We start from the raw sequence: 14,411 nt of genomic DNA, 5'->3' as shown, positions 1-14,411 counted from the left end.
TCCAGAATTGCCATGAGCTGTGGTGTAGCTTGCAGACACGGCTCAGCTCTCTCAGATCTGGCGTTGCTGTGGCTCTGGTGTAGGCTGGCAGCTACAGATCCGATTAGACCCCTAACGTGGGAACCTCTATGTGCCACGGGTGCAGCCCTAAAAGACCAAAAGACACACACAAACACACACACACACACACACACACACACACACACACACACACAAAGAAAGAAAGCAAGAAAAGAAAAAAGAAAAAGAAACAGAGTCACAGACATAGGGTATAGACTTGTGGTTGCCAAGGGGGAGGGGGTTGGGGGAAGGGTAGAGTGGGAGGCTGCCGTGAGTAGACGTAAGCCATTAAAAATGAAGGGGATAATCCATAAGCTCCTACAGCATAGCACAGACAACTATATTCAATGTCCTATTATAATGCATATTGGGAAACAATAGTAAAAAGAATATATATGTATAAAAACTGAAAAGCCTTACTGTATAGCAGAAATTACCACAACATTGTAAATTAACTATACTTCAATAAAATAAAATAATAAATGTATATTCAGACTTTTAAACTAGTGATTAAAAGCCTGGAGAAATAAAACTCTGTTAGTTATATGAAAATTATACAAATTATTCGTAATTGTTAAAGGCTCACGTCACCTTGAAAACCTGGAATTAACATCTGACACGACATCAGGCTCCTGATGGCCGGTCTGATTTCATTTCCTATCAGCCCTTCTCCTGCAGTCTGTGCTTCAGCCACGCTGGCCTCTTTGCTCTCCCCGGAATGGACCAAGCATGATCCAGCTGAGGGATTTTTTAAATGAGATGTTCCTCTGTTGGGGAACTGCTCGATCATCAAGTTTTTTCATGATTCATTTTTTCGCTTCATTGAAAGCTTTGCCCAGATCGCACCTCCTCAGCGAGGGCTTCACTGACCACATTTTGTAATATTTCCCCAGCATACTTGGTTTCTCTTTCTTGTCACCCTTATTCATAGTCTTTCCACTATCTGACATATTTGCTTGTTTATTTGTTGTCTTCCTTACTCCACAGGGTTCTACAATGCCAGGACTTATATCTCTGGAACCTAGAACCGTACCTGACTTGTAATAGATATGGAATTAATGTTTATTGAATGAATGGAAGAATGGCTCCCAAGGCTTGACTCTGAACTGATGGAGAGCATTATAGTAACTAAAACACATGGAGTCATGCAGAAGGCGACCTGGGTTACTGGTAGACCATGGAAAAACAGGAGAGATGTGGAGGCAAAGTGGGTGGTGTCCCCCTAACGTGCTTAGGGAAGAGAAAGGCTGGATGTGGTCACACCAGGTGCTTTGATGGGAATCCCATCAATTATGGAGACCAATACCTTATCTTTGTATCCTGAGCACCTGGCACAGTGTAAACACTCAACGAATGCTTAACCCATGTGTGAATCCTGGAATTTTATGGTTGCCACAGCCTGCCTCTCGCTGGTTCTCCTGAAGTTCTGAGAGCAAAGGTTGGTCAGTGATTTTACAAGTGGTTATTTTCTAAGTGTGTATCTTTTCCATTCTGTGCTTGCAATGGCAGCACGAGCAGTCTGATTTCTGGTTGCTTTACTGGGTAGAAACTTTCTTATAACTCTCAAGGTTGGCTCAGATCCAGCCGTGGAGTCTGGGAAGCTGAAGGCTGAATGACTGTTCCAAAGGCCTTCTCTGTAAAAGTGGTTAGTGTTTTGGCAAGCTTGATGGAGATTCTTCACTATGGGAACCACTTTACTTCTCAGGGTGACTTGAAAAAGTTAGATGGTCAGGGGGCACATTCTGCAGCAGAGTTTTTCCATTTACAGGTTTGCAGTGGTTTGTGGTGGTCTTCAGATCGCCTCAACACTGTGGTTTGTGAAATCAATGTAAGGAGTTACATACAGCTTTTTAAAATAAAATATATTAGAATAGAATCTATAATTGGCAATCTAGAATCAAAAATGTATTTCAAAAACGAAGGCAAAATAAAGACATTTTTAGACAGCAGATGCACACTAAAGAAAATGCTAAAGATGTTCTTAGCAGAAGGAAAATGATCCCTCACTGAAGCATGGAGATACAGAAAGGAAAAAAGCAAAAGATAAATTTTAGAGAAATTGAATGTATAAAACACATACCGAATTAAAATACATGACAACAAAGCACAAATTTGGGAGGGTATTAAATGGAATGAAGATGTTCTAATATTCTTCCATTTCCTTCTTTTTCTTCTTCTTTTTTTTCTTTTTATGGCCTCACCTATGGCATATGGAAATTCCTAGGCTAGGGGTCAAGTCAGAGCTGCAGCTGCCAGCCTATGCCGCAGCCATGGCAACACCAGATCCAACCTGCAGAATTTTTTCTTCCTACTAACTTAACATTCAACATATACAAAGCAAAGCTTGACCAAGAAGGAAGAAGTAGACAAATGTAGAATCATAGTGGGAGTTTTTTAAATAAAAGATTTATTGAGATATAATTCACCTATAAAGTTCCTTCTTACAACGTGTACAATTCAGTGGTTTTAGGTATATACATAGAGTAGTGCAACCATCACCACTAATATTTGAACATTTTTATCTCCCCTTGAAGAAACAGACACAATGGCATTCAGTCCTCTTTCCCCTCCCTGCCAGGCCCCTGACAAACTCACTCTCTATAGAGTTACTTTTCTGGATATTTTTTCATATAAAAACAATCATATCATACAATATGTGGCCTTCTGTGTCTGGCTTATTTCACTTAGCATAATGCTTTCAATGTTCACCTCTCATGCAGCATGTATCAATACTTCATTCCTTTTTATGGTCAAATAATATTCCATCGAATACCACATTTTACTTATTCATTTATAAACTGATGAATATTTGGTTTGTTTCCAATTTGGGGCTATATGAATAGTGCTCCTACGATTATGTCTATTCAAGTTTCTGTGCAGACATATGCTTTCAATTGTCTTAGGAATATTTTTCAATATATCTAAGAGTACAATTGCTAGGTCAAATGCTATCTCTAATTTTAACTTTTGAAGAATTCCTAAACTGTTTTCCAAAGTAGTTAGCTTACCTTGCATTCTCAACAGCAAGATATGAGTCTTCCAAATGCTCTACATCTTTGCCAACATTTGCAATTTTCTGGGTTTTTTGTTTTTGTTTTGGTAATTAGAGCCATCATAGAGGGCATGAGGTGGTATCTTGTTGTAGTTTTATGTTTCTAACGAATAGTGATGTTGAGCATTTTTTCATGTGCTTATTGACCACTTGTATACCTTCTTTAGAAAAATTCTATTTAAATCTGTTGCCATTTTTAAGAGCTCTATTGAAATATAATTCATAGCATACAATTCACCCAACTTACAATGCACAATGCAATGGTTTTTGTTGCATTCTATTATTAATTTTTCAAATAGTAATAAAATATATAGAACATAAAATTTACCATTTTAACACATTTTTGCATGCAAGTCAGTGGTATTAATTACATTTATAATGTTGCACAAAACCATCTCTATTTCCAAAAATTTCAGCACCCCCTTAAAAAATTCTTTAACCCCATATTCCCTTCCTATCCTCCTACCCTCCAGCTCCTAATAACGTGTAAGCTATTTTTGGTCCCTATGAATTTGCTTATTCTAGATGTATTAATAAGTGTAATCATATAATTTTTTTTCTTCTGTTTTGGGTTTATTTCTCTTACAATAATGTTTTTAAGTTTCATCCATGTTGTAACATATCAGAACTTCATTTACTGGAGTTCCTGTTGTGGCTCAATGGTAACAAACCCAACTAGTATCCATGAAGATGTGGGTTTGATCCCTAGCCCTGCTCAATGTGTTAAGGATCCGGCGTTTTCCTGAGCTGCAGTGTAGGTTGCAGACATGGCTCAGATCTGGAGGTGCTGTGGTTATGGCACACACCGGCTCCGATTCAACCCCTAGCCTTGTGAGAATTAACATATGTCTTTTCTGTCAAAGGAAGTCTTGGTTACTCCATTTTGTTCCTGCTTCGTCTGAGACATTGTCGGGATCTCCCCGTGTTTATGCGTCTCGTTTTCCAACACCGATGATCTGAACCAGAGTCATTTTAATTCTCCAACAGCCTGGAAACTTCCATATGCTATGAGTGTGGCCCTTAAAAAAGAAAAGAAAAACAAAGCTATTCAAATTCTTTGCCCCCATTTAAAAATTGGGTTATTTGCCTTTTTATTATTGAGTTTCAAATGTACTTTATACATTCATACCCCTATCAGAACATGTAATTTTTAATTTTACTTTTGTGATGGTATCCTTTGTAATACAGTTTTATTTTGACGAATTTATTTTAAAATCTGTTTAACCTTGATTTAGCTACTTTTTCTTTTATCACTTGCACTTTGGCTTGTCATCTCTTTTTTTTTTTGTCTTTTTGCTATTTCTTGGGCCGCTCCTGCAGCATATGGAGATTCCTAGACTAGGGGTCAAATCGGAGCTATAAGCCGCCGGCCTACACCAGAGCCACAGCAACGCAGGATCCGAGCTGCGTCTGCAACCTACACCACGGCTCATGGCAACGCTGGATCGTTAATCCACTGAGCAAGGGCAGGGACTGAACCCGAAACCTCATGGTTCCTAGTCAGATTCGTTAACCACTGAGCCACGACGGGAACTCCAGGGTTGTCATCTCTATAAACCATCGCCAAATTCTAGGTCACAAAAACTTATGTATGTTTTCTCTTCAGTATGTTTTAGTTTTAGTTCCTACATTTGGGTTTATAAAGAATTTTGAGATAATTTTTGTGTATAATGTGGCAAAGGGGTCCAACTTTATTCATTCTGTGCAGAGCCAGTTGTTCAAGCACCACTTGTTAAAAGACTGCTCTTTCTCCCATTGTACTGTCTTGTCCTCCTTGTTGAAAATTAATGGACCATAAATGCAAAAGTTTATTTCTGGATTTTGAATTCTATATCTTTGATTTATACACCTATCCTTTTGCCAGGTCCGCACTGTTTTAATTACTACAGTTCCATAGTAAAAATTTTTTTTTCTTTTTATGGCCACACCTGTGGCATATGGAATTTCCCAGGCTAGGGGTCAAATTAGAGCTGCTGGAGTTCCCGTCGTAGCCCAGCGATTAACTAACCCAGCTAGCATCCATGAGAGTGGGGAGTTCTATCCCTGGCCTCGCTCAGTGGGTTAAGGATCTGGCGTTGCAGTGAACTGTGGTGTAAGTCACAGACTTGGCTCAGATCCTGTGTTGCTATGGCTCTGGCATAGGCTGGTGGCTACAGCACCGATTCAGCTCCTAGCCTGGGACCCTCCATATGCCGAGGATGCCGGCCTAAAAGACAAAAAGACAAAACAAAAACAAAAATTAGTGCTGCTGAGGCCTACACCATAGCCACATCAACAATGGATCCAAGCCATATCTGTAATCTACACTGCAGCTTATCATAACACTGAATCCTTTACCCACTGAGTGAGGCCATGAGGCATCCTCATGGAGACAACATTGGATCCTTAACCTGCTTGACCTCAAGGGGAACTCCTGTAGTAAATTATGAAATGTTGAAATTAGAAAATGTGAGTCCTCCAAACTTGTTCTTCTTTTTCAAGACTGTTTTACCTATTGGAAGTCCTTGCATTTCCATGTGAATTTTAGGATCACAATATTGATTTCTGGTGAATAAAAAAGCCATCTGAGCTGTTGATACTAATTGGATTGACAACATGGGAAGTATTGAAACACTAACAGTATTAAGTTTACCAATCCATGAACATGGGATTTCTTACTGTTTATTTAGGTCTTTCAGTTCTTTCATTGACGTTTTGTAATTTTCAGTGTACAAATATTGTACATCTTTTTTTGGCCACACCCACAGCATGCAGAAGTTCTCAGCCCAGGGATTGAACCCACTCCAAGCAGTGACCCAAGCCACAGCAGTGACAATGCTAGATCATTAACCCACTGAGCTGCCAGGGAACTCCCAAGTATTACATACATTTTATTAAATTTATTCCATAGTAGGAGATTTTTGTAAATAGTGCTCACTTTTCTCTTTCTTTTTTCTTTTTTTAAAACATTTTTCTTTTTTTAAATTAAAGTACAGTTGATTTACAACGTTTTTTCAATTTCTTTTGTACAGCAAAGTGTCCCAATCACACACAGTTCCCTGTGCTGTTCTGTAGGGCTCCATTGCCCATCCAATCCAAATATAATAGTTTACATCCAAAAAACCCCAAACTGTGGGGGGATGTGCTTGGGCTGTGGGATGGAAATCCTGTGAAATCAGATCATTATGATCACTATGCAACTACAGATGTGATAAATTCATTTGAGTAATTAAAAAAAAAAAGGAAAAAAAAAAACAAACCCAAACTGCCCATCCATCCTACTCCTTCCCTCCTGGGGACCATACAGAGTGTGAAGTGCTGATTGGGAAAGGACTTGATATTACAGGAAAACATATCCTAGGGATATTCAACCTAGTGTTTGAGAGTCAGAGAAGGCTTCATACAGGACAAGAGCTCTGAGTGAAAGTGTTAGTTGGAGTGAGCCTGATGATGAGATGTGTAGGGGATAAGACATGGTGTATTCCAGAAAGAGTGAAGACTCTGTTCAAGAGCATAAAGATAGGAGAGAATTGTGTTCCAGGAATTGAAAGACAGTCAGTATGTCTCACACAGAAGGGAGGGGTGACCCGGAGAGTAGAGAGACGCACTTATGAGAGAGAGAGGCCATATTAAGATGTGTTTGGCTTTTTCATTTCTTTCTCACTTTCATTAACAGATATTGATACTGAAGTAGTGTTAGTTCAGTGGTGTTTTTCCCCTCCTCTGCTCTAAGTAGCTTCAGGAGATCTATAGAGATCCCCATGGATCATCTATTTTTGAAGCACCATTTCAACCCGAGCAGCAGTTTCACACTTACCTGATTTATAAAATGAATTACGGTGTCCATGGTTCATCTGAAGGCAGGGTTCTGCTGCTTAAAATTATAGCTGGTACCTTTGAATTAGATAGTTCCCAAGAAACGAACTAGAACCTCCATGAGCTAGGAAATCCTCCCCTAGTGAAGGACACAAACTCTGTCCTCAAAGGTAAGCAGGGTGTGGGTCTCCTTGATAGCATGGCCAGATGTTTCCAACGTGCTGCAATGAACACTTGACTTCATGTCCCGGAGCTGAACTGCAAAAGCTAAGAGAAGGGGGTGGAATGAGAGAAAGAGGAAAAGTCGAACACGTGAGTATGAGTGTTTGCAGGGACCTTGGAAAACACTTATTCTGAAAGGAGGGAAATTGCAGTAACTCAGATGGGATCTTTCTTCGGGGGACTTTCTGAACTAAAACAAGCTTCTCCTTGTTACTTATGCCTTTATCTCCGAGGCCAAAATGGTGAGCAAAACCAAGTCTCTCGCTTCCCACCCAACTTGTCATCACTCTCCCCCACCCCCACCCCTGACTACGGAGGAGAGGATATAATTTGAGTTTGGCAGAGAATGCAAAAACAGTTCATTTTCCCAGACTTTGAAAAACGGCAATTAAAACCATCCCGAACACCTTGAAAATTAATTAACTCTTTTCCAGTTAAGCTGATAGCCTCGTGAAGACAATGAACTCGCCTTGTTAATATACACTGGGACACTTATTCTTTCCCCATCTCTACCTGGCTTATCTTTATTTAGATTTTTACAAAGTGGTTACTAAATTGTGTGCACTAGTAAATATGTTAACTTGGTGTGATTTCACAGAGATTTATGCACCTGCAAAGTCGAATATATTAAGTTCCCACAAAGGCGTGGTTTGGGGGGTATATTCTTTCCAAAGACTCTGTAAGGTACATTTTCAATGTGGAGAAGGATACGCAGGAACCAAAATCAATTGGTTTAAATTATTAAAATTCTAAGGACTCGTTACGGATTGGGTCAGGTATTATAAAACTTACAGTCCATCAATTTACTTTCAATATTAATTTTAGCCTTGTGCCTTGTCTTGAAAACCATGAGAATGGAAAGCATGTAACGTCTCACTTACAGCTGACACAGAAGGGAAGTGACTCTGAAATATAGACCCTCTTGGCCTCTGGGGAAGATTTATGTGGTCAGGATCACTCTCCTCAGAGTAAGACTGCAGGTGAGTGGCAGGTCTGCATTATAAATGCCTGGGGCTAACTATAAAAACATAAATGGTATCAGGTTATTGACTTTTTTTTTTCTTTCTGGAACCCACAAATTAGAAAAGTCACTGCTAAAAATCACTGGTCTATCCACAAATTTTAATTAAAGCATAAATAAATCATTTTGGTTGCTGCACTTGCATATAAACAAAGGGGGAGATGGCATCCTTACAAATGCTTGTCAACATTTGGTGACTAATGGCTCAGAGTGCAAATACAATCTGAAGCAACTGAATTGAAAGCAGATCCTGGAGCTAACGAATATCACATGCAAACCATCTAAAGCTATTACGGCAAGAGGCATTGAAACCACAGATCAGGTTTTGGGGGGTGGGTGGGGAGGATGAGGATAATTTTGTTAAGTAGTGCAATACTATTTTTTGTTATTAAATAAAGTGAAGCTCTGTAATGAGATATTACAGCTGCTGCACTTTCGCCACATGATGGAGAAATGGATACCCCACCCCTTACAGCAAACACTAACCATATGCTGCAATGATTCCAAGTGTTGATTTTATTCCTAAATAAATACATAGCAAGGACTAAAATAAACAGGTCTTTAGAAAACAGGGGTTGAAGGGCATGTTCCGAACATTCCTAGGTCCCATGACATCAAAAAGAAGAAACTGAGATGTTGAATATTAGAGGGATTTCCAGGGGATTTCCAACATTGGCATGGATGCGGGAAGCCCCAACCTGGCATCCATGTGGTGCTCCAGCTTTGGGGATCACGTGGACAGCTCCTCACAGGACAGGCATCACGGGAGGGTGCCTTCAGGATTTTTCCCGGGAATCTGCTGTGATGAGGAGACAGTGAGGCACTAGGTCCTGCTGTTGCTAGAGGAGGGGCACACGACAGAATGATCTGTGACCAGCACGTTTTAACACAAGGTTCTTCTCGGTGGACAGACGTACCTTACGTAATTGTTCTTGCAGCTGTACCAGAAGAAGCTCAGAGAGAACAGCAAGTGTGTTGTCTACAGTAACACTGGGTTTGTCAGTAAAGCTAGGGCAATTTTTTTCTTCAATTCATTCATTCATTCCTCCAATTAGCAAGTATCTGATGGGGATTTAGTAGGATAATTAAACAGTTAGTTTAGAAATCCCATCAAGAGATTATAGACAGAGAGGAAATTTTAAGGGAGTTTGGGAGACTGGTATAAGCTAATGACCACTCAAGAAAAGAATCTGGTAACCTAACAACAATCCATTCTACCCTAAAGGGAGACCAGGTGCAGTTAAATGCCAGGCACACTCAAGCTACAAATCCTGATACTTAAAACAAGACAGAAAAGTGACTTAATTATATATACATTCTTTTTTTTTTTTTTTTTTTTTGCCATTTCTTGGGCTGCTCCTGCAGCATATGGAGTTTCCCAGGTTAGGGGTCGAATTGGGAGCTGTAGCCACTGGTCTATGCCAGAGCTACAGCAACACGGGATCCGAGCCACATCTGCAACCTACACCACAGCTCACGGCAACGCCGGATCCTTAACCCACTGAGCAAGGGCAGGGATCGAACCCGCAACCTCATGGTTCCTAGTCGGATTCGTTAACCACTGCGCCATGACGAGAATTCCTATATATACATTCTTTTTCAGATTTTCTCTTACAGGTTCCTACAAAATATTGATTATAGTTCCCTATGCTATATGGTAGGTCCTTGTTGGCTACCTATTTTATTTATAGTATTGTGTATTTGTTAATTACAAACTCCTAATTTATCCCCCCCCCCTTCCCCTCTGGTAGCCATAAGTTTGTTTTCTGTTTGTTCGTCTATATTTTTGTTTGTAAGTAAGTTCACTGGAGCAATGTTATTGACTGTGAACTTTGTCTTCAAGCCTGACTGCTCCTTCTAGTCACAAATGGCACCTCCTTACCTTATAGAACCCTCACATTCAAAATGTTCATAATCTACACAGCATCCTTCTCTCGAAACCTGTTCTTATTCCTTTATTTTCTGCTGTAACACCCAGCCAATTGTCCTAATCCAGAACCCTGACTCTTATCTTTCCCTCATCCCCAAAGCCAATCACTACCCTGCCTTTCTAACCTTACCTTTAAAAGTCTGTTCAATCCAGATTCCCATCTTAGCTCCATGGTTAACGAACTCAACTAGCATCCATGAGGACTCAGGTTCCATCCCTGGCCTTGCTCCGTGGGTTAAGGATCTGGTGTGGCCATGAGCTGTGATACAGGTTGCAGACATGGCTCAGATCCTGCGTGGCTGTGGATGTAGCCAGAGGCTGGCAGCTCTGATTAGACCCCTAGCCTAGAACCCTCCATATGCCACGGGTGTGGCCCTAAAAAGACAAATAAAATAAAATAAAATAAAATGAATGTTGCATATTTTTAAAAGTTTTTTTAAAAGTCTGTTCAATCCTACCTCCTTTTCTGCCTGCCAACACTGACTCCTAAACTTTGAGCCCTCAACACTGCCCTTCCGTATGACTGCCACAGCCCCTGAACCAGCCCCTATGATAAGTCATCAGGCATCCAGCTCCCAGAGGAACTTTTCAAAATGGAATCTGACCACTCCTCCTCAGAGTCCTTCAGGAGACTGTATGCATTGTTTGCAGTGTGTATAGCATGACACCCGTGGGCATTCATAGTCCAGCTGAGTCATGCATCACGTGGTGCTGAACACCTCAGCCTCATCTGGGACCCCTCTCTGCCTCATACTTTATCCTCCATTTAGATTGAACCACTTTGTCCCCGCTGTACTCATTGTCTTCCCCGACAACATATTCCGCCCCCTGGGAAGGCTCCCTGACCCTCTCCTCTGGCTACCGCCCCCTCTTGTATTCTCACATCCTCCTGTGCATGACTCTTGCACATTCACACTTCACATTGCATTGTGGGTAATCGTGAACTCTGAATCGCTGTCTCTCACCTCACCGCACTGTGAGCCTAGCATAGCTGTCAGGCACTGAGAAGGAGCATTATCAATATTTATTGAAAGAATACAGTGCTTCATCAATGCTAACATGACTTTTTTTTGTGAGATGCGCTATTATTTTATGTACCACCAAGGAAGAAAAAAAATGCTGTGCTGCCAATTAAACTGATACTGCATAATCTTATCACATCCATTATATGACACATCCCAATTGCAGAGATGTTAAAACGGGATAGATGGGCTTCTTAGAAACCATGAGCTATGGTAACTGAAACCACCTTGCTGGCTTTATCAGAAGAGTGCAGAGATTAAGGCAAGAGCCCTGGAGTAAGACCAAAATCCCATCTCCACCATTTATTGGATGTGTGGATCTGAGCAAGTTACATCCTTTCCCGGTGCATTTGTTTTCTCATTTATAAAACAACCATGATAACAGCACTATTTCTGCTTTGTCCTGTGACACCATTCCTGTGGTTTTGGACCTTGAATGCTAAAGCCATTACCTTTCTGGAATGGCCTGGGATATAACTTGGGAGGAAGACGCTTGCTTGTCCAGGATCATTTCCTTTGGTGAACCAACCCTTACCCCATTTGTTATCCTGCCCAATCAATCCACGTGACCGTGATGGAACTGATGACACTTTTTCTCAGCGGGGTGGAGGTGAGAGGGTTGAGGGAGGAGCAGGGGTGGGGCGAGCAGTCACAGACAGTAGGCTTGACCAATCACAGCACACCCTGCTGACTGGCCAGAGACTGGCTCAAAGGAAAAAATAACATTAGGGTTTCAGGGAGGGTTGAAGAAGCTAATGTATAGAAAGCAATTGTGCAGTGCCTAGCATATGGGGCACACAAAATAGTTATTCATTATTGTCATTATTACTCTGGTGAATGAGCTATGATGTAATGAGGGCTGAAATAACTACCCAAATCTGTACGATTTACGCCAGTATTCTAAATGCACCCAGGGATTTTTCTGCAACTAGAAACTTGCTAGAATGTAAGCTTTTTGAGGACAGAGATATCTACCTGATTTGTTCACTCATATCTCCTAGGAAAATAGAGTGCAGGCTGAAACATAATAGGAGCTACTTTATTTTATTTATTTATTTATTTTTTGCTTTTTACGGCTGCACCTGCAGCATATGGAGGTTCCCAGGCTAGGGGTTGAATCAGAGCTACAGCTTCCAGCCTAAACCAGAGCCACAGCAACTCAGGATCTGAGCAGTGTCTGTGACCTACACCACAGCTCACAGCAACGCCAGATCTCTGACCCACTGAGTGAGGCCGAGGATCCAACCTGCATCCTCATGGATACTATTGGATTCATTTCCACTGCACCATGAAGGGAACTCCCTAAAAAAATTTTGTTGAATGAATGAACTTTTTGATTTTTCTAAGCTCCACACTCTCTAGATGTTCAGATGTCATTTGTGCTATTTTAAGCATGTCTAACCTCTAACTGTCCTCCACCTCCATCCCTCCCTCCATTCCTTCCTTCCTTTTCTTTTCAAAATTTTACTTCTAGTCTTATATTAGCTGAAAAATCAAAACAGCCATACACACTAGAATTGCTTTTCAGCCTAATGCCTCCCATCCTGGTCAATTTCCACTTGTCAATCTCCATCCCTGTCCATCCCCTCCTAAGGCTTTTACCTCTTCCCATAGAGAACCCAGGTGCTTCTCCTTGAGCTTATCCCCAATCTGAATCAACAGATCTTGTAACTTCAGAGACGGCTGTTCACCGGTGTCCTCTGTGCTTTGCTGGTCTGGTACCAGCAGCTTGCTGCCCTAAGAGACATTCCAAAGAAGGGCTGGGCAACCTTTTGGTTCTGTTTTGTTTTGGCCTCTCTCCTACCTTGCTTCCATTCTACCACCCATTTTTGGTTAATACAGACCTCAAACTGAGATGGTTGATATGCCATTGCAGGCCCAGAGACCTCAAAGATGATCTTCCTCTACTTTGTCACAAGGGAGCGCTTCTTGGAGAAATGATGGAACTGGAAAACTCAGGCCTCTTGACTTCAGAATAGACTACAAAGCTACAGTCATCAAAATAGTATGGCCCTGGTGCAAAAACAGAAATATAGATCAATGGAACAGGATAGGAAGCCCAGAAATAAACCCATGCACTTATGGTCAATTAAGCTACAACAAAGGAGACAAGAATATACACTGGAGAAAAGAGAGTCTCTTCAATTAATGATGCTGGGAAAACTGGACAGCTACATGTAAAAGAATGAAATTAGAACACTAACACCATATATAAACATAAACTCAAAATGGGTAAGAGACTTAAATGTAAAACTGGATACTCCTAGAGGAACATATAGGCAGAACACTCTTTGACATAAATTGTGGCAATATCTTTTTGGATCCGTCTCTTAGAGTAATGGAAATAAAAACAAAAAGAAACAAATGGAACTTAATTAAACTTAAAAGCTTTTGCACAGCAAAGGAAACCATAAACAAAATGAAAAGAAAAGCTACAGAATGGGAGAAAATATTTGCAAATGATAAAACCAACAAGGGATTAATTTCCAAAATATTCAACTAGCTCATGCAGCTCAATATCAAAAACATAAACAACCCAATAAAAAAAATGGGCAGATCTAAATAGACATTTCTCCAAAAAGATGGCTAACAGGCGCATGAGAAAATGTTCCAGTTGCTAATTATTAGAGAAACTCAAGTCAAAATTACAAGGAAATATCACCTCACTCCAGTTAGAATGGCTATTATCAAAAAGTCTACAAATAATAAATGCTGGAGAGGAGGTAGAGAAAAAAGAACCCTCCTACACTGTTGGTGGTAATGTAAATTGGTACAGCCACTATAGAGAATATTATGGAGGTTCCTTAAAAAATTAAAAATGGAGTTACAATATGATACAGCAATCCCACTCCTGGGCGAATATCTGGAGAAAACTATAATTCAAAAAGATACATGCCCCAATGTTCATAGTAGCACTATTCACAATAGGCAAGAGTTGGAAGCAACCTAAATGTTCATCAAAAGACGAATGAGGAGTTCCTGTTATGGCTCAGTGGAAATGAATCTAACTAGGAACCATGAGGTTGAAGGTTCTATCTCTGGCCTTGCTCAGTGGGTCAAGGGTCTGGTGTCACTGTGAGCTGTGGTGTAGGTAGCAGACGCTGCTCTGATCCTGTGTTGATGTGTAGGCCGGCAGCTGTAGCTCCAGTTCAACCCCTAGTCTGGGAATCTCCATATGCCATGGGTGCAGCCCTGGGGAGCAAAGAAAAAAAAAACAAAACAGATGAATGGATAAAGAACTTGTGATATATATGCGTATATATACACATATGACACACACACACACACACACACACACACAGTGGAATA

General features: G+C 40.7%; 1 long non-coding RNA gene across 1 annotated transcript; it reads right to left on the bottom strand.

Moving 5' to 3' along the window:
* Positions 1 to 2,444: 2,444 nt before the first annotated feature.
* On the bottom strand, positions 2,445 to 7,199 carry LOC146402923 (uncharacterized). Its single transcript, XR_014808130.1, has 2 exons — positions 6,909 to 7,199; positions 2,445 to 4,131 (listed from the first exon to the last, which is right to left on the bottom strand). It is a non-coding gene; the product is annotated as an uncharacterized LOC146402923 (long non-coding RNA).
* Between the last annotated feature and the right edge of the window lie 7,212 nt (positions 7,200 to 14,411).

The sequence above is a fragment of the Sus scrofa genome, chromosome 6 (assembly GCF_054392235.1).
Source record: "Sus scrofa isolate SSC_HxYL_T2T_F1_AM1 chromosome 6, Sscrofa_HxYL_maternal_Yorkshire_Landrace_v2.0, whole genome shotgun sequence".
In the NCBI taxonomy this organism is placed as follows: Eukaryota; Metazoa; Chordata; class Mammalia; order Artiodactyla; family Suidae; genus Sus; species Sus scrofa.
Note: the sequence above shows the minus strand (reverse complement) of the source record. Positions and strands in the feature narration are given on the sequence as shown.